The sequence below is a fragment of the Sphaeramia orbicularis genome, chromosome 21 (genome assembly GCF_902148855.1).
Source record: "Sphaeramia orbicularis chromosome 21, fSphaOr1.1, whole genome shotgun sequence".
Classification (NCBI taxonomy): domain Eukaryota; kingdom Metazoa; phylum Chordata; class Actinopteri; order Kurtiformes; family Apogonidae; genus Sphaeramia; species Sphaeramia orbicularis.
Window position 1 is genome coordinate 4092061 of NC_043977.1, and position 24786 is coordinate 4116846.

Below are 24786 nucleotides of genomic sequence, written 5' to 3' on the forward strand. Positions count from 1 at the left end.
CTTGCAGTGCTTTGCATAATCCAGATAAATATACACAAGAACATTTTTTTTTTTTTTTGGTGACTTTTTTCTCTATATTCAACATTTCCTAAGGGATTTTTCCACTATTTGCTATAATATTATTTTGAGCATTTTGCCTTTTCAGGTATTTTCTTTATATTTCATTTAATTTACGTTTAAAGTCAAAGTTTATTATATCAGAATAGATAAAGCTGAGGGAAAAGAGACTTTTTCAGTAAAACATGCCATTATCTGAACAAAAACACTAATGTCTGGATCTTCTGTCATTTATCTACAACATGATTTTGGTGATGAATTGTTGCAGAAGATGATGGTGTTTCCACTTTCACTGTGGAGCCTCTGAACCTCTGAACGTCTGAACGGGTCATATCTGATGCAACTGAAAGGTTGAGAAACTTTATTGTAGCTGAATTATTTACATGTGTTGATAAGATTAGATGTTCAGAAGTTATTAAACAGTAAATGCTTTTGGTCGTCATTGACTGTTTAGGCAGACAGGGGTTTTACCAGTGAAATAATATCCAGAAAAATAATGTTAACAACCCTAAAGCGGGGTACACACATAAGGATTTTCTAAATCTGAAGAGATTTTTTTATCTGTTCCAGACCCCACACATGAAGACAAAAAAAAAAAAAAAAATCAGGCGTTGATCAGTTTTGATCATACTATGTGTAGTGTGGTCTGATAATCTCAACACAACACACACATAAGGATTCTGTCCCACCACCCATCTAGAATCTAGTCCTCCAACCCAGAAATCTCATGTGATCAAACATGATCTAACAAAAACGTTAAAGAAGAAACATGCAGGGATGAGTAAAAAGAAAAAAAAAGAATTTTCACAGGTACAGGTAAAATTAACCGAAATGCGGGTGGGTAGTGGGCAAGGAAGTGAAAAAATATAAATTCATGGATTAAAATAATTTTCAGGACATTTAATGATGATGATCATCTAATTTGATGGTTGATTCACATCTGGTTTTATTTTGCAGTGAGCTTCACATCTGTTTCCATCCACCCACAGATGTCATTGAACAGCACAGATTACAGATTTAATAATGACGTGTGCGTTTTAGGCAAAAATGAAGCCCTTAAAAGTGAGTTATGTGTAGAAAATGGGTTTAATAACGGGTCGGGTCGGTTGTGGGTCTAACATACGCGGGCACAGGTGGATGTGGGTTTGGAAAAGTGGACCTGTGCAGGACTCTGCTCAGGAGTCGTCGGCTTTCCACACACATGAAGATTTTTCGTCGTAAATATTGAATAAGTTTAATACGAGGGCCGTTCAATAAGTTCATGGCCTCACCCAGAACAGAACAACACAGACTGATAATTTATATTTTATTTTTCAACATAATCTCCATTTACAGCAATGCACTTGGTCCATCGATGTTCAAGCATCACTATCCCATCACGAAAGAATGTAACATCCTGTATTATAACAACCAGTATTTCTGGGTGAGGCCATGAACTTATTGAACAGCCCTCGTATTTACGATTGTCGGCCCCGACCCGGTTCAGAGCCGATTATCAGGACAAATTCACTCTGAACACACCTCAGACCACAGGAGAATCTGATCAGATAAACTTATAAAACAGAAGATAATCTGGGGTTTGCCATCCTTGGTCGGGACGGGGGGAAATCAGGACAAAACCAGGTCGATTATCTTTAAGTGTGTACCCCGCTTTAAACTCAGGATCACCTCTCTCTGACCCTGACACTTAGGATCAAGAGATAATGATAATCTTTATTCCATACGATGGTGTATTAGGGCCACATAAGAAAATCAAATACTTGTCACTACGAGAATAAAGTTATAAAATATCAAGATAAAATCTGTAATTTTATGAGAATAAAGTTGAATACAAAAAGAGTCAATTTTACAAGAAAGAAGTCGTAATATAATGAGAATAATGTCATCATATTTCGAGAATAAAGCCATGATATTATGAGAATAACGTAGTAATTTAACAACGGGGGGGGGGGTATCACAATTTACAAGAATAAAGTGGTAATATTATGAGAATAATGCTGTCATATTTCGAGAATAAAGCCATAATATTACAAGAATAAAGTCGGAATTTTAGAACAGGGGGAAAAATATCATAATTTAGGAGAATAAAGTTCTGCTGTAACTACTGCTGACCCTGCAGTCGACCACTTCCTGTCAGCTCCTCCTCCAAAAAAGAGGCAATTTACTCCAAATCCGTTCGGTTCTTGCGTCAACAACAAAAACAACAAAGGTAAGGGTGGAATTAGACTTTTGCACACTACTGCATACATTATTCTCATGTATACATACATATATTTAACACTGAAGTAGCTTTGCCTTTCTACTTCCATGCCCACAATGTAGAAATGGCCAATTTGAGCTTCACAGGTCTGGTTGAAAATGAGCTCCCATTTTTCACAGGCCAGTAATGGCTTTGCTCCATTTATTAACAAAAAAAAGAAACCCAGGAAAAAAGGAAAAAAAAGAAAAATTGATCGACTGGAGACTGGAATAGGGGAACTGCCTGTACCAAATGTTACAGCGCGCAATAATGGACAAGTCAGGGGCTTTAGTTTGGATTCTGAGGTCTGAGAAAAATGGATATCTACACAAAAAAAAAAGAAAAGAAAAGAAAAACAGAAGCATGTAGACTCAGGGTGCAATCAGAAGAAAGGCCAGTGCTGTGTTGATTAGGGCTGGAACTAATTATTTCAGTTGATTTCAGTGAAGTAATTGTTTGGGCACAACTTAAAAATACAGTTTAATGTCATGGAAAAGGAAAAAAAAACACATTTGAAGAGATGGAATAGGATATGTTTGACCCTTTTCATTCTTAAAAATAGTTCCAGTGTCCCTGTACGTCAGCGTCTGTTCTATGTGGATCAGAACCAGAACAACCAATGTGTGAGGTTGTCAGGTTCTGTTCACTGTTCCAGTCCTGGTTCTGTTCTGTGTTCCAGACCTGGTTCTGTTCTGTGTTCCAGTCCTGGTTCTGTTCACTGTTCCAGTCCTGGTTCTGTTTTGTGTTCCAGTCCTGGTTCTGTTCTATGTTCCAGACCTGGTTCTGTTCACTGTTCCAGTCGTGGTTCTGTTCTGTGTTCCAGTCCTGGTTCTGTTCACTGTTCCAGTCCTGGTTCTGTTTTGTGTTCCAGTCCTGGTTCTGTTCACTGTTCCAGTCCTGGTTCTGTTCACTGTTCTAGTCCTGGTTCTGTCCTGTGTTCCAGTCCTGGTTCTGTTCTGTGTTCCAGTCCTGGTTCTGTTCACTGTTCCAGTCCTGGTTCTGTTCTGTGTTCCAGTCCTGGTTCTGTTCACTGTTCCAGTCCTGGTTCTGTTTTGTGTTCCAGTCCTGGTTCTGTCCTGTGTTCCAGTCCTGGTTCTGTTCACTGTTCCAGTCCTGGTTCTGTTCACTGTTCTAGTCCTGGTTCTGTCCTGTGTTCCAGTCCTGGTTCTGTTCACTGTTCCAGTCCTGGTTCTGTTCACTGTTCTAGTCCTGGTTCTGTCCTGTGTTCCAGTCCTGGTTCTGTTCTGTGTTCCAGTCCTGGTTCTGTCCTGTGTTCCAGTCCTGGTTCTGTTCTATGTTCCAGTCCTGTGGTTCTGATGCAGATCAATCTAACTATAGAAGTGGGAGGGACTTTCACTGGAGGAGAACTCAACTCATCCAATCACAGTCCATATATGACTTCTACCAGTGATCAATAGGAACTAGACTGATATCTGGAACCCATTACATGTTCTAAACCATCAAAAATATGAACCATTAGAAGGAAAGGAAGACTTTTTTATATTAAAAAATCTGAATTTCTCAAAAACTGTGAACAAACTTTGTAGACGTTGTCCCAAAGAAGATACATATAAAACTTTAAATGAATTCGACTAGTAGTTTTGGAGAAGATCATTGAAATCTAGACATTGATGACCTTGACTTTAGCCCTTCAAGGTCAAAGGTCAGGGATCCAAATTAAAGTCCATATATGACTTCTATCAGTGATCAATAGGAACTAGACTGATATCTGTAACCATTTACATGTCATAAACCATCAAAATACGAACCATTTGAAGGAAAGGCACATTTTTTTATCTTTAAAAAATCTTAATTTTTCCAAACTGTGAATAAACTTTGTAAATAGATATTGTCCCTAAGAAGACACACATAAAATTTGGAATGAATCTGACCAGTAGTTTTGGAGAAGATCGTTGAAATCTAGACACTGATGACCTTGAGTTTGACCCTTCAAGGTTAAAGGTCATGGACCCAAATGAAAGTCCATATATGACTTCTATCAGTGCTCAATAGAAACTAGACTGATATCTGGAACCATTTAAATGTTCTAAACCATCAAAATATGGACTAGAAGGAAGGAAAGGCACCTTTATAATATTAAAAAAATTCATCAAAAATTCAAAAATCAACATTTCTAAAGACGGTGAACAAACTCTGTAGAAATTATCACATGGAACCAACAGATAACATTTGAAATAACTATGATTCCTTCACGTTTTGTATTACCTTTACTTGGTAAATTTTTCGTTCTCATGAGAACCTACTATTGTTTTTCCTTTCCTATTAATTTAAAAAGGATTGCTTGATGTAGGCTAATAAATGTTGATAAAATTCAAAGGGTAGACCAAATAAACTTTTAGCTTCAGCCTATTCCCTTTTTTGGTCAAAACACCAATATAGATGTTGTTTTTTTTTTTTAATATATATATATATATATATATATATATATATATATATATATATATATATATATATATATATATATATATATATATATATATTATCTTCTCTCCTGTTTTGCTATTGCATTGGTGTTACATCGATGAACCCTGTACTGTACTGACTGTTGTTTCACAACCAAAATAAACTAACAAACAAAAAAAAACCTGGACAGAACTAGCTCCACCCTCTGCTTATCCACATATCTATTTTTCAAACATGGATTTTCTTTTTTTCTTCTACCTTGTGAATGGACTCTTGTGGACTCATACTCCTGCTGAATGTAACCTTGATCCACCATGTTTGTAAGCTGTTACTGTGTACTGTTGTAAAAAAAAAAAGAAAAGAAAATCAAACACATTGGTTTAAAAAACAAAACAAAACATTTATCTGGCACTTGTTGATACATTTCTTTGATGGACTACAGGAGCCTTGGTCCTAGTTTTACAATGGCATATTTGAAGACTTTAATTTTCATTCATTTGACCTTTGAAGGTCACTCAAGGTCAAAGGTCATGGCACCAAATGAAAGCTCCTATGTGACTTCCTATCTATTACCAATAGTAATTATATCAATATCTTCAACTGTTTTCCACTTAGAACACTTTGAAATGTGTCCCATTACAAACCAATAGGACATTTTTAAATTCAAAAATCTATATTTCCCAATTCTTTGACCAAACTTGGTAGACCTTACTGAAAGGATGTTCCACAACAAATAAATATCCTTCAGGCTGTTGGACTAAAAACTAATTCCGCTCTTGGTTTCATGGTTGGTTCTGCGCTGCCATTGGCCGTATTCTACTTTACACCAAAAACAACTCTAAAGATGCTCAAACTGTATAAAAGATGGAGATGAAAGAGAGATACGTTCAGTTTGATGATGAATAGTTTGTTTTTGTGACTGTGAAGTTCTTCATAAGTATTCTACAAAGTCACACTGACTGCTGGAGATACCCTCGTCTGTGTGAAAAATATCACCTCGGATAATTAACAATGCTAAATGTGTCCTTTGTCGTGCTACAAACAGTCCATACTTCAAACTTTAATTATTGTTATCTAACTCATTACAACTCCCCACTTGTGTTCGGTGATTAATGTTTGGATTGCAGTATAGGAAAGAAAAAAAAAACCTCCCATTGTTTACTCAGGTAGACCAGTAATTAGCTACAGATGATTAGTATCACCTGAAGGTCAGCTGAGCTTATGAGAACGCAGAAACACACAAGGGAATAATGAGACACATTTGGTAAACATACTGTTCCTTTCGCTTTTCCGAACGCTTGAAAAGTGTGTGTTTTTACCTGCGTGATCGGAGTTATTGTTCGGTGTCATCTCTTAAATCGGCTTAATTATAGAGATGTGTTTTGATAATCAGCACTTCAGCGCTGGGAAGCAGAAAACACAACTGTTCAGTGTTTCAGGAGGAGGTTGAACCATGAAGACCCAAACAGATTTTTGTAAAAGGCTAGTCTGTAAATCTAAGTATTTTAGTGTGATTTTATTTTATTGTTTTTTTACATTAAAACAAAGAAAGAAAAAAAAGTGGTTTTCATTATTTATAGGTTATTATGGTAGTATTTTACTGGTTCTTTAGATTGAATTGACCTAAAATGATTTGAACATCATTGATTGTTAATATCCTCAGTGTAATTTTTGCCAGTTTTGACACCTGTGCATGTAGTGTAAGAGCATGTTTGAGTGTTTGGCCAATCAAATTTCACCATCATGTGTTGCCGGGTAAAATAAATCTGCCTCGAGGCTCAGAACCAACGGTGCAGCCTCTGGAGCTTCAAATAAAAGCAATAAACCTGTTGATTTAACTAAATTTCATGTTCTAGCGGTACAATAATGTTGGCTATTTCACGTAATTTGATTGGACGATCAAAGAGTGACATGTCAGAACAAAAGCTGATAATAAAAAATATATATATTGGTTTAGATTTAACCCATAAAGACCCAAACAGCCACTGGTGACCAAAACCATCTACTGATCTAAACTGTTTAATTCCTGTTGATCCACTAATCTCATCAATCCATGTCAATAATTGGTGTAAAATACAGTTCTTCATCTTTTCATGGTCATCAGATATGACCCATTTGGACGTTCAGAGGCTCCATAGTTACCGTGGAAACACCGTCATCTTCTACAACATTGATTCACCAGCAAAACCCATGGAGTTGGATGACAGTGGATGTACACTGGGTTTATGTATACTGAATAATAAAAAAAAAAAAAAAAAAAAAAAAGAACAAAAATTAATAAAAACTTCACAAAATAAGCAAAAAAAAAAAGTACAAAAGGACAAAGTAAGCAAAAAGATGAACAAAAACAACCAAATGAAGGGAAATAAATTTTTAAAAATCAACAAAATAATAAGTAACATGAACAAAATTAGCCACAAATTGAACAGAATTGAAGAGAAAGTAATAAAATAAGCAACAAACTGAACAAAAAAGAAATAAAATTAATGAAAATGAACAACATGAGGTTGAAGACACTTGAATTATATTCTTAGAAACACCGTCATCTTCTACAACATTGATTCCCCAGTAAAACCCATGCAGTTGGATCAGTGACAGTGGATGGACACATTGGGTTTATGTTCAGTTAATGAGAGATTTTGTTGAAAAAGTCAAGTTTCTTCATTTTTCTCCGTTTCTGATATTATGACAATCAACTTTAATCTATATTTTTATGAACATCTGCCCCAGCGCTGTCAAACTCATGTTAGTTCAGGAGCCACATGCAGCCTAATATGATCTAAAGTGGGCTGGACCAGTAAAATAATATAAATAATAGATAACAACTGATAAATGATGTCAACTCCAAAGTGTTCTCTGTGTTTTTGAGTGAAATAGGTAAAATTCCATAATGAAAATGTTTACGTCGACGAACTGTACTTGAACGTAGCATGAACAAATACACACCTGATCAAAATTGTAAGACCAGTTAAAAAAATTGCATGAATTCACATTTCACACTAGTTGGATCTTAAGAAGGTTCTAAGTCCAGTTTCAAAATGCAAAAAGAAGAAATGGGAGTGAGATTTGGCCCGTGCCGCATGTTTGACACCTGTGATCTACATGAATACATTAAATATGTGGAAAGACCTGATTTTCATTGAAAAAGCACAGAACACAAAGGATAATATTATAATAAATGGTGTTACATCCCTTAAAACAGGTTAAATACACAGGAACATTCATTTGGACGCTGCCTCCAGAGCAGCTGTGGCTCTTTAAGGGTTAATTCAGTGTAATGTGGTTGTCACAGCATCAGGAGGCCTATTCTATCTATTAAAAGAAACTAAAACAACACAAACTTGAGATGAAAAATGGTCAAACAATGTCCATAACGTTCCATCTTTAATGCCCATTTGCATGTTTGATATTTACATGTTAATATTTGAATGTTTTGGCAACAGAAAGTACATTATTTTATTTGTTTGTTGCTGTTTTTTTTTTTTTTTTTCAAAATACCACTTGGTTAAATTATTTCAGTGTGTGTATTAGTACTTTTGGATCATTTTGAATACATTTCAATAATACCGCGATAATAATGATAACCGTGATAATTTTGGTCACAGTGTTACATCCCTACTCCCCATACCAACTCTACTGCCTCTAGAACCCGTACATTCTCACAGGTCAATGCGTTACTCTCTAGGTTATTGATAGTATTTTACTGGTCTGACCCACTTCAGATTAAACTGACCTAAAATGATTTTAACACTGTTGATTAATATCTTCTGTGTAATTTTTGCACTTCACAAATTCATCCCACGGGCCAGTTTGGACCCTTTGGCAGGCCGGTTTTTGGCCCCTGGACTGCATGTTTGACACCTGTGATCTACATGAATACATTAAATATGGAGAAATACCTGATTGTCATAGAAAAAGCTCAGAACACAGAGGATACTATTATAATAAATGGTGTTAAATCCCTTAAAACAGGTTAAATACACAGGAACATTCATTTGGATGCTGCCTCCAGAGCAGCTGTGGAGCCTTAAGGGTTAATTCAGTGTAATGTGGCTGTGACAGCATCAGGAGGCCTTGTTTCCATTCAGGTGATTCTGTTTCCTCGCCGGTCACGCACAGATCCAGAGACGCCCGACCGCAGCGCACGACCAAGCCCGCCAACACGTTACAATATAAACTGACGTGCCGTGACGACAGCCGCTTCCCTACGGCGGGATGAGCCGGTGTGGGATAAACCCGTCAGATGTGGGGAGAATGCAGGTCACATCGCAGTGTGTTCGCTCAGGCTGCAGCTCCGCACAACTTCCCCCTCCCAGCGAGCACCACCACACAGGTCCTGTTATCCTTCACACTGTCGGACCACCGTAAAGAACCAGAGTACCGGCGTCCTAGAACGGTCCAGAACTACATGTATTAGACAAACCAACAGAGTACAACCAGCTGGAAGTTTGATGGAAGTGGAGCATCAGTAATATTCTATGAGGAAACCAGTGGGAGAGTACACTGCATGTGCTGCCCCCTGGTGGACACAGATCATTCAGTTTGGGTTCGTGTGTTTTGTCTGTTCACAGCTACCGTAGCTGCTATGCTGCTAGAGAAGTCTGTTAGTTTGATTACAGTTACAGACCAGTTCCCTGTTTTCTGACCCTACAAAAACATCTGTCTGTAAGTATTATTATATATTAAGATGTTAAATCACTGTACTTAGTCAGCTGAGGCTCCTTGTGTTGCTTAATACTTTTATTTTTGTGCATTAACGGAAGACGCTAATAGCGTTAGCATACACATAGGATTTTCCATGTATTTTAGCGTCGTGCTAATCGCTATCATTAACTGCCGTTTACCCGTTTTTTGGCCCTACAAAAAAACATCTGTCTGTAAGTATTGTTATATATTAAGATGTTAAATCACTGTACTTAGTCAGCTGAGGCCCCTTGTGTTGCTTAATACTTTTATTTTTGTGCATTAACGGAAGACGCTAATAGCGTTAGCATACATATAGGATTTTCCATGTATTTTAGCGTCGTGCTAATCGCTGTCATTAACTGCCGTTTACCCGTTTTTTGGCCCTACAAAAACATCTGTCTGTAAGTATTGTTATATATTAAGATGTTAAATCACTGTACTTAGTCAGCTGAGGCTCCTTGTGTTGCTTAATACTTTTATTTTTGTGCATTAACGGAAGACGCTAATAGCGTTAGCATACACATAGGATTTTCCATGTATTTTAGCGTCGTGCTAATCGCTATCATCAACTGCCGTTTACCTGTTTTTCGGCCGTACAAAAACATCTGTCTGTAAGTATTGTTATATATTAAGATGTTAAATCACTGTATTTAGTCAGTTGAGGCGCCTTGTGTTGCTTAATACTTTTATTTTTGTGCATTGACACTAATAGTATTAACATTCATATAGGATTTTCCATGTATTTTAGCATCTGTGCTAATCGCTATCATGAACTTCCGTTTCTTTTTTTGTATTTTGGAACTGTAGCTCACTATAAGTGAATGTTGCATATGAATTACATATACAAAGCACTGACAGAATGCGTTTTAATGTTCTACACATGCGGCCTGGGGACCAAATCCAGCCCGTAGGATAAATTAGTGAAATGCAAAAATTACACTGAAGATATTAACAATCGATGATGTCATAATCATTTTAAGTCAGGTTCCACATACAGACACATACAGTCCAATTAGATTTCAAGTGGGTCAGAACCAGTAAAATATTATCATTATAACCTATAGATAATGACAACCCCAAATTTTCTCTTGTTTTTTTCTGGTGAAAAAAAGGAAAAATTACATGAAAATGTTTACATTACCAAACTATACTATACAAATTATGTGAATAACCTGAACAAATATGAACAAATGGAAATATCTTAAGAAAAGTAAATGCATTTGTACCAATATTCTGCCTGTTACTAAATGTTTTGTGCAAATTTAACGCACGTGTAAATGATAAACTGATAAACTGAGGCAGAATATTGTTAAAATTGCACTTGTTTTTCTTAAGACATTTCAAGTTGTTCATGTTATTCAGATTTTTAAGGAAACTTTGTAGATGTAAACATTATCATAATGTAATCTTACTTTTGTTCACTGTTATTATGATACTGATCCGCCCCACTGGAGATCAAATTGGGCTGAATGTGGAACTGAACTAAAATGAGTTTGACACCCCTGTGATATCACAAAAACTATTGAAGATATGAAGCTGGAATTGTATACAGCGTTACATAGGAGGAATAACATTATTTTCTGAAAGTATGAAGAAAATCAGACACAGTGATCGACCTAGATCTGACATGATCATAAAAGTATGATCTACTGCAAGAAAATAACAAAAAAAAAAATCTTTTCTCTTTCTACGAATCTAAAAATACACACAGATAAAAACAAAAACGCCTAAAAGTACAAGATTCCCACGATGGTGTGTGTGCGATTAGGCAACATTTACCATTTAGTGAATCACTTAATGAGCCATACTGAATATGAAGAAGTGCGACCAAAAGCCTGGAGAATGCAGCCTCTTTTTCTGCTACCAAAGTAATCTGCCTGTAATTTGGTTCATTTGTGCCTCAGGTCTGGGTTGACACATTAAAAATGCACCCCACGTCAAAAGGCATTTGCACAGCCCAGCAGGTCTATAAGAATCAGCCCAGCACCAATCAATCCCTGCCACGGGCTTCTGTTGTGGAGATGACAAAAAGAGTTACCCTCGGATGTTCTGGACACACACACACACACACACACACACTTAATGCACTTTTTGTCTTTAGGTTTTCATTAACCGGGATCTGTCTCACAAAAGACAAATAGAATGATGTCTTTAAAAAAAGGTGCCAGACACAAAAACAAGATTGGGAAGTTGTCGTATGCGTTTGGATTCCAGAGTCATTACACAGAGATGCGTAGTCAGGATGTCAGAACATTTAGGCATCATTTTTCAACATGTAAATTGGAAAAAGGGTCAAGTTTGGATCAGGAATAAAAGAGCATCGGATGATTTTGGATATTTTAAATGTAATAAATCCAATAATGGAATATAATAAATAAACAGATTATTGACCTGGTATTAGAAAACCCCTTGAAAATTGAGTAACTGCAGTCAATAATGTGCCAGTTTCATAATTTTTTGTAGTTTTTGCAGTTTGCTCATTAAAAATAGGTATAGTGGAGGCACAGTCCTATTCTATTCTATTCTAAATGTAATAAATCCAATAATAGAATGTAATAAGTTAATACGTTAGTGGCCTACCATTAGAAAATCCTTTGAACATGTGATAACTGGAGCTGGTAACGTACTGATACATAAATAGAACTGCATTTCTTGGAAATAAAGTTTTTTTTTTTTTTTGTTTTTGAGCAGTTTGCTCATTAAAAATAGGTATAGTGGAGGCACAGTCCTATTCTATTCTATTCTATTCTATTCTATTCTATTCTATTCTATTCTATTCTATTCTATTCTATTCTATTCTAATAAATCCAATAACAGGATGTTAATACATTAATACATTACTGGTCTATCATTAGAAAATCCTTTGAGCATGTGATCATTGGAGCTGATAATGTACCGATACATAAATAGAACTGCATTTCTTGGAAATAAAAGTTTTGTTTTGTTTTTTTTTTGTTTTTTTTTTGTTTTTGAGCAGTTTGCTGATTAAAAATAGGCAGTGGAGCTACAGTCATCCCCCTCCTCTAGTTTCCTCCATTTTCTGGCAGTTTAATCTGTGTGTGATATTTGCGTAATTATTGACCAAAAAACTAAAATATTTTGACTAAATCTACTTGAGGCAAACACTCCTTGACATTTGTGCGTACATGCAGCTGCAGCGTTTCCACTCGTTACCAAAACTGTACTGGTTTATTCAGCCTCATCTGAGTTTAATACTGAATCTGACGTGTTTTCAGACTAACTCCAACTAAAGTAGCAGACCCACCAACAATGTCAACATTTGTTCAGATGCAGCAAAATGACACATTACACAAACTCTGTAAATTAATTCATTTTTGTTTTTTTAAATTGTATGTCGGGTAATTTTTGAAGGTTACAGTTGTTAAGATCTAATAATTAATAAGTAAATAATTCATTTTCTATTATTTTCTAAGCTACATTAAATTACCATTAATTTGGTTGGTTATATTTTTTTGTTTTTCCTGGTGTGTATTTTCACTTATTTGTGTTGTTGCTTGTTTGTTTTTTAGGTTGTTTGCATTTTTGTTTTTTTCTTTTTCCTATATTGAAAAAGAACATCTTAATTTGTTCTGTCGGACAGGCATTTATATACGCATTCTGCTTCTGCCTGTGCCTTTTCAGTCACTAACCTGTTGATAATTGTAGTTTTGACAGTGGTTGTATTACGTGATGAATAAATAATTTCTTCATCATCACCATCATCATCATCAATGCAGACCGACACCAACCACTAAGAAAAACAGACTGAAATAAACTGTTAAGACTGCTGACCTTAAAATACAGTTACACTATTCAACAGAACATTTAAAACAAAGGTTAGCCGAGTACATTTTGACAGCACTTTTTCTACGTTTTGAAGGACTTCATCTGTACAACCCGTCTGCTAAAGACTGTAGATCAAATGACAAATTAAACCTGTGAGATCACCCATCCCTATATTATACATTTATACCCATAAAGTTGGAATAATTCCTATTTTTACACATCAGTAACCACCTTCAATCTGGTGCAATGACTACACACTGAGTCTCAGTTACACTTCATCTGTCAAGAATAATTCACACTGTCCCAGTCATTTCAGAAGATTTTATTTTAACTTTATGGGCAACACTGTTAATACAATTAGGCCGCACGTTTTCATGTAATGTTATTTTTTTTATGCTACAGCAAAGAGAAAAATTTGGAATTGTCATTATTTCTAGGTTATTATGATAGTATTTTACTGTCTGACCCACTTTAGACCACACTGTTTGTTTATTTTATTTATTTATTTTTTTTATTAATTTTTAAGTTGCATTAAAACCAAACAACACAAGGATTTTCTAAAAGAAAGTCCCATATTCAAAAAGGAGCGAGATGAAGTTTAATTTATTATCCCCCCCTTTACCCCATCCTTCTACCTACCCTAAATTCCGACACAAAACACAAAATTGCTGAACATATCAAGGATAGACTCTGTCCATTTTGCATTTCACATTCAAGTAAACTGTCCTTTTCGAAGCAGTAATAGTGCATATATCAAAAACAAAAATAAACTCTGTCCATTTCATAATAACACACAAATTAAAAACCTAAAATAAACTCTGTCCTTTTCATAACAATAATACACGTATTAAAAAAACAAAAATAGACTCTCCTTTTTGTAGCTGTAATAGTGCACATATCAAAAACAAAAATAAACTCTGCCCATTTCATAATAACACACATATTCATTCATTCATTTTCTGAACCCGCTTTATCCTCACTAGGGTCACAGGGGTCTCTTGGAGCCTATCCCAGCTACTTATGGGCAAAGGCGGGGTTCACCCTGGACATTTCGCTAGTTCATCGCGGGGCTGAACATATAGAGACAAACAGTCACTCTCACATTCACACCTATGGGCAATTTAGATTAACCAATTAACCTATCAGTGCACGTCTTTGGATGGTGGGAGGAAGCCGGAGTACTCAGAGAACCCACGCAGACACGGGGAGAACATGCCAACTCCACACAGAAAGGTCCCACCCCCAGTCGAGTGGTGTTGGAATGGAACCCAGGACCTTCTGTCTGTGAGGCACGAGTGTTATCCACTGCACCACTGTGTCACCATAATGCACTTAATAATAATAATAATAATAATAATAATAATTTATGTTTTTTATAATGCTCATATTAAAAAACAAAAATAAACTCTTTCTTTTTCATAGTAGTAATAGTGCACATATCAAGACAAAAATAAATTCTGTCCATGTCAGAACAATAGCACGCATTAAAAACAAAAGTAAACTATCCAAATTGGTCTGTATGTAGAACCTGAGCTAAAATGTTTTGACATTCTTGTTAATATTATCAGTGTAATCTTTACTTTTCACAAATCCATCCGACGGACCTGATCGGACCCTTTGGCGGGCTGGTTTGGGCCCCCGGACCACATGTTTGACACCCCTGCTCTAAAGCCTTCCTTAACGCTGCCTCCTCCTCCTGCTGTGGACTCTGTGGCATGTGACGTGATTAATGCAGGAAAAGACAGTCATTGAAAAAAAAAACTAGACCTTTCCATTACTAGATTGGATCATTTCCTTTTTATTGAACACCGATGGTTGTTCTGAGTCACACCGAAAGCACCCAAGACGAATAAAGTTGTCACACCTCGAGGCGAGTCCCTCGGGTGTACTGAAAGGAGTACACTGGTGCCTGGCAGGCGTGGCTGCAGGCGAGCTGCTTCTCAGAGGCAGCTTTGGGCACATGTTTCATCCTGGCCTCCTCCGTGTGTGTGTGCATCAGCGCTAATCACTGCTCCACATAGATCCAAACATGCACCCATACTTCCGCCGCTTCGTCCTCTCATATCACTTATCTCCATGTGCGGCGGGGGGGCCCATCTCCAACGTTCACTGCGTTAAATATATTTATTCTTCTGATCTTAGGCAATAACAACAAAACATCTTTTCGCTACATGAAGATGTATCTGAATAAATGAATATCAAGTATCTGATATATGCACCATCTCAGTGAAAGGTGAATTATGTGTTGCAAAAATTACAAACAGCTGAACCCGATGCAAATATATTAAAAGTGCTTGCAGTGCTGTTAGCGAGAATTAGACGATGGGAAAGAGCTGTGATGTTAATGTGGAAGGATTCAGAGGAGGGGTGGGAAACGCACGGAGGAAAGGCAGCGTGGACGTAAAAATGATGACTCACACTCACAGCAAAAGAGGAGCACATGACCATCACAGTTAGGGGTGTACGAAAATATCGGTTCTGTAATATATCACTATATTTCATTTCATGATACTGTACCGATATTAAAAAGTACTGTATCGATATTTTTAGGTATTTATTCAAATGCAGATATCCTCCTGAGACCCAGAAATGCATTTTTGTCCTCAGCAGAGGACAAGATTTTCACAGCTTTATTTACAAAAAAACAAAAAACAAAACAAAAACAAAACTGTCCACCGGAAAGGAAATTTAATTAGATGAAAATGAAAAATATCTGAAAAACTGTGGCATCATATGGTTTCCAATCAAGGAAATTATGTAATGTAAAAAAAAAAACCTAAAAACTTTTTCTTACTCAGGAAGATATGACGTAGGTTTATTTTTGTTTTTCTTATTGTTTAACACTGTTTTATTAAATAATGGTTGTTTGAATCTTCCTAAAAGCGCTTTTTACTGTGTCAGAGGCAGATGGTAGTTCCTTTGGAAACTAGGAGAATTAGAAAAATATTGATATAGCATTAGATCCTGTTCTGATCAAATAAAAATGTGTCAGCCCTGGCATTATAAAGAGGACTTGATAATATTATTTGTCTTGTTACTGTTGTTTTTTGTTGTTTTTATTTTTTTCCTGTTTTTTTTTTTTTTTCTCTTTTTTGGGGGGTTGAATAGGTTTGTAGGTTTGTTGTATAATTTGTTTGTTATTTTTTTTATTATATTGTGTCTGTGTGGTTCCATATGTATAAGTACATGTTTATGTAAATGTATAATTTGAAATAATAAAATAATTAAAAAATAACATACAAATGTGTTTATTATTTGTGCATATTTCTAGTATAATTCAATTCTTCCAGGAAATAATCTTAAAATTAGAAAAGCACTCACAGAGCACAGACCTCTGCCAAGGCAGATCAGTCGTCCGTCCCCCGATCGCCACCAAAATTTAATCATTACCTCCTTGTGACAGTATCAACATTTCCTGAAAATTTAATCAAAATCCGTCCATAACTTTTTGAGTTATCTTGCTAACAGTCAAACAAACAAAGAAACAAAAAGTGCTTTTTTAACAGTATCATGACATATCGTGATATATTGTATCGTGATCCTAGGATTGTGATTTGTTCAGTTGTATAGTAAACATTTCTGTGGCAGATCCTTCTCCATAACCACCAGATGCCCTTCACAAGAGGAGAACCTATGGCAGTAGCAGGTGGGGAGGCAGCAACAGTTTGGCACCGCAGCATTTCCCATGTCCAGTGTTTATGCAGGAGCTGGCAAGGTATGCAGGCCATGTGCCGCTTTTAAAAGACTCACACCGACAGCCTGCATCGGTAGAGGTAAGACTCGAAGCGTTTTCCATTAAACAACACAAAATAGGTGGCAGTTGGAGAGAGAGAGAGATGACATTTTTAGCCAAATTAGGTTACATCTGATTTTTATAATACAAAACAGAATAAGAGAGTTGGAATACTATAGAAACTAGAGCTTAAAATTGACTCAAACTGCAGAATATTCAAGTAGGGATGTAACGATTACTGGTATAACGATAAACCACGGTAAAATTGCAGACGATTAGTATTACCGTTTAAATTCTAATTATGATAACCGTGTTTGATCACCGCACTTTTAAGGGAGAAAACCCTGTGGAAAGGTCTGCTTTAATGTCAAATATTTGAGTATAGTTTTAATTTATTTAAATTTTTATTTTCTATACCTAAAATTTGGAACCAGTATTCACTTTTAAAGTCTTTGAAAGGGTTTGTGAAGCATCTTTGTGTTCTTTATGCAATAAATTATATACATTTTTCAAATCGGATTTTATATATTTTTTGTTTGTTTTTTGTCATTTTATGTTGATATAGTAGGTTAAAGTGAAAAAATAATAGACAGATGAGATAGATGAAGTTGTGCTGAAAGAAAAGATCCCAAACATGGGTATAGTAAACATTTGTTTATATAGTATATAAAGGCAAAATCAAAAGGACTGAAAAACGGACAAACTAGGCTCAGACCACTAATGGTTAATATTTGAATGTTTCTACAACAGAAGGGACATTTTGCCTGCTGTTTTATTCACCTATTTATTTAAATACAACTTGGTTAAAATATTTCAGTGTGTGTATAAGTACTTTTTGAACATTTTGAGCACAATTTCAACAATACCGCAATGATAATAATAATAACCGTGATAATTTTGGTCACAATAACCGTGATATGAAATTTTCATATTGTTACATCCCCTATATTCAAGGAAAAGATGGAATAAAAGCAGCAACTGCAACTGTTGTTTAAGCAGCTAATGTCTCTGATTCAGCACCATGGACAGCGCATCCATAACAGCAACCAAATGGTTTCTCTTTTTACTGAGTCGACAAAAACAGTCAGACTAGTGGCACAAGACATTAAGGAGGGTAGGAAATACCCCAGGACATGAGTCCCTCATGTCCCTCACACTGTCACAGACTCTTAACCAATATCGTACTCTTAACTGAATGTGCAATAACCTGCTCTACGTTCCAGTACTTTGAATTCAAATGTAAAATAACTTAAAGTTTTTACCTCTCAGTACTCTTATTATTATTTTTATTATTATTATTATTATTATTATTATTATTACTTTTTCTTCTAAATAATAATAATTATACATCACACTTATATAGTACTTTTTTGGATACTCAAAGATGCTTCACAAACCAACAAAACAAAAAGAACAGAGAGAAACAAAAAAAAGGCTTAAGAAAATGCAACTTTGAACAGGTGAGTTTTGAGTAGGGATTTGAAGTTTTGTACTGAGTCTGATTTCCTGATGTTTTGTGGGAGTGAGTTCCATAGGGTACTCTATTTTACAAATGTGTATTTGTGTTTGTGCAATAACTGTTTTTATATGTTTTAGCTGTGTTTATGTTTTTTTATCCATATCTTTTTCTAAACTCCGTGACTCAGGGAAACGCACAAGAATTCCAATGTACCTATACTGCGAAATGGTAAATAAAGTATATTCTACTCTAAAATTTACACATTTTTACTGTGATGTGCTAAAAGTAGCCATAAGAGAAAAAGATAATGTAAAAATCAGCTGTTGCAGTACAATAAAACAAATGTAAAAGAAGACTGAACGGACTGTCCAATCAGAATGGGAGGTAAGGTTGGGGGTTGTCTGCTTAAGGGTAAACGATGTTCTGAAATAATGCAGACGAAGCATCTCGGTCCATTATCGGACTATGAGTTTCATCACCGTAGTTATGACTGTATTTGAGCCTGGAAACGGTGGCAGCAAGACAAAAGGGTGATATAAGTTCTTGTCAATTTCCCTGAGCCTGTAACACTTTTAACAGCCAAGTTGAGTGAGTTTATATGAGCTGGAGGCTTTTTTCCCTTCTGCTGCTCCTTAAAACCACAGAGAACAAGGCCCATTTATCTTATTCAAACAAGATACTAGAACTGTTGTCAAGCTTTCACTCACTTTACTGCTTTTCAATACATAAACTTTACATAAACTGACACCATGTCCACTCGCAAAAGCTGAGATTTTCAGATCTGAATGCGACTAGACGTCTTCTGGTCTGAACTGATCAACACTGAATGCGAGGTTTTTTGTCACTAAATGCTAATTAACTAGCAATAATATCCGAAATTTTCATGATAAGCAACTCTATTGTCATTCGTTATCGACTTCAATTACACTTTCTGCTTGAGCTTGCTAGACACAAACTAATTTACTATACCCTTATCTCAAGGAACCGCCTTCTTGTTTACGTTCAGTTCAATTAACTTCAATTCGGTACAAGGGAAAAGGACTGAAGGAGACACACTTCACCGCTAATTTAGAATAAACTTCTTAAGTATTAGCTTCCGACGCCCTTTTCCCTTGTGTCATGACAACTAGAGTTGGATCAAAAAGACACACTATGCCGTAGGAAAGTTAATGGATCCTTAGTTATAGGAGAAGTACTTTAAAAAGGTTTGTTAATTGCGATTTATTGCGGCTGATATTAGCACATATTTTAATACATTAAAGAGCTTTTGGAATAGTTTGTAATGGGCCATTACAGTGATTTAGCAGATCTTAGTAATCACATCCACTGGCTCTTAAAAAGGAGACCATGAGGCAGACTGTTACGCCAAATGTCAGGAACACTTTGCAGCAGATAAGGGCTTTATTTTGTCAGTTGACAGGTAGGAAGGTCACAGTATGCTGCAATGTTATGAAACCGCGAACAAAAACCCTTTCGGCAAAATGTATTTCACAATGTACTTTTCTCTATTGAAATTTCTGTTTGGTTTAATTGTTACAAAAAAAGCATTCAAGGTTTGCAAAGATGCACGTATTTTAACCCTTTATCGGGCAAGTGACTATTTTTGGTCATTTCCGCATACTGTAAAAAAAAAAAAAAATCTGTAATTTAACAGAATTTTCACTGTTTATTTGACAGATTTTTCCTGTATTTTTAAGATACAGGAAAATATCAATGAAATGACAAACACACTGATTTTACAGGTCAAATGTAAAATTATATATATATATATATATATATATATATATATATATAAATTGTTTTAATACATCTAATATTCTTTAATAAACATTAAAAAGTAAAAAAAAAAACAAAAAACAAATCTTATGTAAAGTTAAGGCAAAAAATTTTATTTTGATTATGGAAAATTACTGTATTTTTATGAGATGGTTATTTTCTGTTATTTAATACTAATTTTTGGTGCCCCTGCTGCCAGAATAATACTTTTTTTTTTTTTTTTTTTTTACAATTTTTTATTTTTTTTTTACGGTGTACATTACAAGATGGTGATGGCAACAACCTGAGGTCCAATGCGGTCTCCAGGGTCTGTAAGGTCCACCTCTGCATGAACAATTTGTTTGATTGTTTGTTTATTTATTTCGAATATTTGCAATAAAATCAAACAACAGAATTATATTAAAAAAAAGAAAGTAAACCATTTGAGAAGGAGCAGAATGAGGTTTAACTTATAATCTCCCGCCCCCTTGCTATATCCTTCACCTCCCCTAAATTCCAGTCAGATTCCATAAGTAACTCAACAGTGCTTACATATCAGACTAAATTCTGACTATGCATAAAACACAAGGACATGCACAGCAACCCACTCCACAGTGAGTGGACCTACTTTGTTCGGTTCCATGAAGTAATAGAACTAATGTAAGGAATGATGTTCAAAGGGATCATGTGGATGTAGACAGGGGTCTGGACCAGCATGCGTGGGGGTCTGAGGTTCTAAAAGTCATGTTCTTTTCACCTTACATGTGTTTTTCTTGTATTTTCATACATAATTCTTGTATTTTTTATTTTTTTTTGCCACTTACGGGCAAGGAACCAAGTATGTTAACTTCACTGACCTTGATTTTCTACATGCCAACTCCAAAAGTACTCAAAACGTGCACACCTCCACCAAGACAGATTAGTCGTCCCCCCCCCCCCCCCCCCAATCACCACCAAAATGTAATCATTTGTTCCTTGTGCCAGTATCAACATTTCCTGAAAATTTCATCCAAATCCATCCATAACTTTTTGAGTTATCTTGCTAACAGACAAACAAACAAGCCCCCCCCCCCGATCACCACCAAAATTGAATCATTTGTTCTTTGTGCCAGTATCAACATTTGCTGAAAATTTCATCCATCCCCCCCTGCATCAAAACTGCACCTGAAAAAACTGTTGCATCATGATGTTTCCAATACAGGCACTTATTTAATAAAACAAAAAACTAGAAGCACTCGGAGAGCGCAGACCTCTGCCAAGGCAGATCAGTGCTCCCCCCACCCCCGATCACCACCAAAATGTAATCATTTGTTCCTTGTGCCAGTATCAACATTTCCTGAAATTTTCATCCAAATCTGGCCATAACTTTTTAAGTGATCTTGCACACAGACAAACAGACAGACAAACCAACGCCGACAAAAACAGAACCTCCTTGGCGGAGGTAAAAAACAAAAAAAAAAAAGCTGGTACTTGGCTGACATTTCCTGGGTCTCAGGAGAATAAAGGGTTAACTCTAATGAGTCTGGTCTCGACTATAAATAGACCTCTAGCTATTAGTCATTATGACTCAAAGTAAAGTATTGTTTGTATCCCAACATTTTTAGGTTTCTTTTCCAGTTCTACTAATAAATCCCCGGACCAGGCGGGGCCAGCTGACTGATGCACTGCAGTTATAAAGCAAAGCAGGTCACGGTGGACAGTGGGGCTGACAAATCTGTGGACTTTAACACCGGACATTTATTTGTTTCCCGTAAAAACCAGACTCTAGGTAGGTCGTCGTCCTCCTCCGGTGTGCTCTGATAGGGCATCTGTGGAGCGCCGACCCACAGTGACCCAGTGACAGCCCGTAACTACCGGCTGACTCAAAGGTCATCCAGAAGGGACATAAATCAAGAAAGTGTTTCACCAGATGCAAAATTAATATACTCTCCCAAGTGCAAGATGAGTCATCAATCGTTTTTTTCCAGGAAGTGACAAACTCTAAAACACCATTAGGAATGCCTTTTATTCTGTCAGCGTTGGGGCAGATATTGACGTACAGGTGATGTGTAGCGCAGGACGTTTCATACAAAAGCACTTTAACTCCGCGTTTGACTTCATAGGGGTAAAGGGGGTTCAAACATTTTATGTAGGTGACCTTGGGCAGTCATGAGAATAGATGCGTATTAAAAAACGTCATAAAATGGAACAAAACTGGTCCTTTTGGGCAGAGAGTCTCAGTACCAATGTGATATCATGGATTGCGTACAGATAACTTTTAACTGGCATGTTGTCTGTTTGCATTATAAGCTTTCAGCGTGTAAATTCACACTGTGTAAAATAGCATGCCACTAGCGCGATTAGTGGTTCAGGTTAGGTCAGTGGTTCCCAGCCTTTTTTGGCTCATGACCCCATTATAACGTCACAAATTTGTGGCGACCCCAGACATTCAAATTCTTGGAGATGTCTTAGCGGGGTCAGGCGGGCGACGAAATCTTTCCATTCTCTGTTCGGTCTGGTGTTCTGACTGCGACTGTGTTCGGGCAGGTTGAAGCATAGCAACGCATACGGTCACATGATCGGGTCAATCAAGATATGCCCTCTCAGATGTTATATCCTACATTTTATTTGAACTTGATTTTTATTAAGAAAAATGTGTGGTGTTTTGATTATAATGAAATATATAATGAATCATTAAAAAATATTTTTATCAGGATTTTTTTTTTTTTAATCAATTACTAGAAATTTCAGTTGACCCCAATGAATTCCAGGTGACCCGACGTGGGGTCCCGATCCCAAGGTTGAAAAACGCTGGGTTAGGTTTAGGGTTAGCAATGAGCGCACTTAGCAGTTAGGGTTAGCGGCTGGCACATTGACTCACCATCTAATGGTGTTAAATAACATGTGAAAGGATGAAAATGCGTACGTATAGCACACCAAATGCAATAAACTGGCGTCACATACAACACAATTTTATGAGATCAGTCTGCTCAATTCAGACTAAGGTTGCTCTGATCCGATATTAGGATCGGATATCGGCCCCAATATCAACATTTTAGCTGGATCGGGGATCTGTAAAAGCAACCGATCTGTAAGACCCAATCCTTCCCCTTTAAATTTTTTGTGACACGGGCTACGTCATTCATGCCGAGAGTTGAGTGGAGTTGTTCAAACACAAACAGGAACATGGAGCGAACTAAAGGTCTGTGGTTTGGAGGTTGGGGTGGAGTTGGAGTTTAGGCCTTTAATGTCCAGAGGGGTTTCTTTTCAAACTGAACATTTATTCAAAAACATGCCACACTGATCTCATGAAATCGTGTTGTATGTGACGCCAGTTCTTATGGCATTTGGCGTGCTATACGTACGCATTTTCATCCTTTTGCTTGTTATTCAATGCTATTTGATCAATATACCCCAAGATCTCCGGTTCACATATCCATAACCACTACCCCTAACCACTAATTGGGTGGTATTTTACGCGGCGTGAACATACACACTCAAACCTTATAATGCTAACAGATAACATGCCAATAAAAAGTGACTCTGGAGTCACTAGTCCCTATTTCATTGACCCTCAAACTGTGGAAATGTAACTTACACATAAATAAAAATGTATCTAATGGAAAATGACAATTTTGCCAAAACTCTCATTTTTCGATGAAAAGCTTTTGCGCTTGCAAGAGGTGGTTTTTTAGGCGTAGAGCAGGGGTCTCAAACTCAGATCCTCGAGGGCCGGTATCCTGCATGTTTTAGTTGTTTCCCTCTTCCAGCACACCTGACGGTCGTTATCAGGCTTCTGCAGAGCTTGATGGTAGGCTTATCATTTGAATCAGGTGTGTTGGAAGAGGGATACATCTAAAACATGCAGGATTCCGGCCCTCGAGGACCGGAGTTTGAGACCCCTGGCGTAGAGAAATTAGTATATTGTACAAAACTGCAATGGAAAGACCTTTGTGCACAACTGGAGTCATGCGAACAAAAAGAGACGGATGCTGATGGATGTTACAACAATGGAAGAAGAGTTTTAAAACAAACGTGTGTGTGGACAAACCAGGAAAACCCAATCATTTTAGAATTTAGTAGGAGATAGAGGGGGAACGAGCATTCTAGATTCAAAACAACACAGATTCATGTTCATATTTATGGAATGATTTCTGACATCTACCAGAATAAATAAATCGTTGCATTTGTGATTAAATGGAAAAACTAACATTTCAACATTTAGTAAATATCTGTACATTTTTGTGCATATCTCCAATGGAGAAGTGACAACTGACTTTTTTTCAGATCCTCTTATAAGGTGTGAAGTTTGTCTCAAGATTCTAGATAAAGCACAGGCTTTGACATCTGTGTGTGTACTGAAGGATGTCAACTCTCTGCTAAAACGTTAGGCTTTGTTTTAATAAGTTCAGCTGCTCTTACAAGGATTTTCTCAGACAAATGTTTCATGGAATTTATCACCACTAATGTTACCGTACCTTAGCTACAATAGCAGTAATTTGGCATTGCATTATGTTATCTCTGAGTCAGACTGCTAGCTAACCCACTAATTAATAACTAAACTATATTTCTGTCACTGTATTGTGCGGTTGTATGTCATCATTCAACAGCTGTACGTTAAGATTTAATATCTAACAGTGAATAAGTCGCATTAGCTTAGCCTCAGCC

The 24786-nt window shown here is 36.5% G+C and overlaps 1 protein-coding gene and 1 long non-coding RNA gene across 2 annotated transcripts in view; one reads left to right on the forward strand and one right to left on the reverse strand.

Annotated features, from left to right (window-relative positions):
• Positions 1 to 24786, reverse strand: part of lrp1bb (low density lipoprotein receptor-related protein 1Bb) — a 930516-nt gene that overhangs the window by 771502 nt on the left and 134228 nt on the right. The gene's annotated exons all lie outside the window — the stretch shown is intronic.
• LOC115412217 (uncharacterized) lies at positions 1460 to 23257 on the forward strand. Its single transcript, XR_003934309.1, has 4 exons — positions 1460 to 1470; positions 3944 to 3952; positions 11009 to 11013; positions 23118 to 23257. It is a non-coding gene; the product is annotated as an uncharacterized LOC115412217 (long non-coding RNA).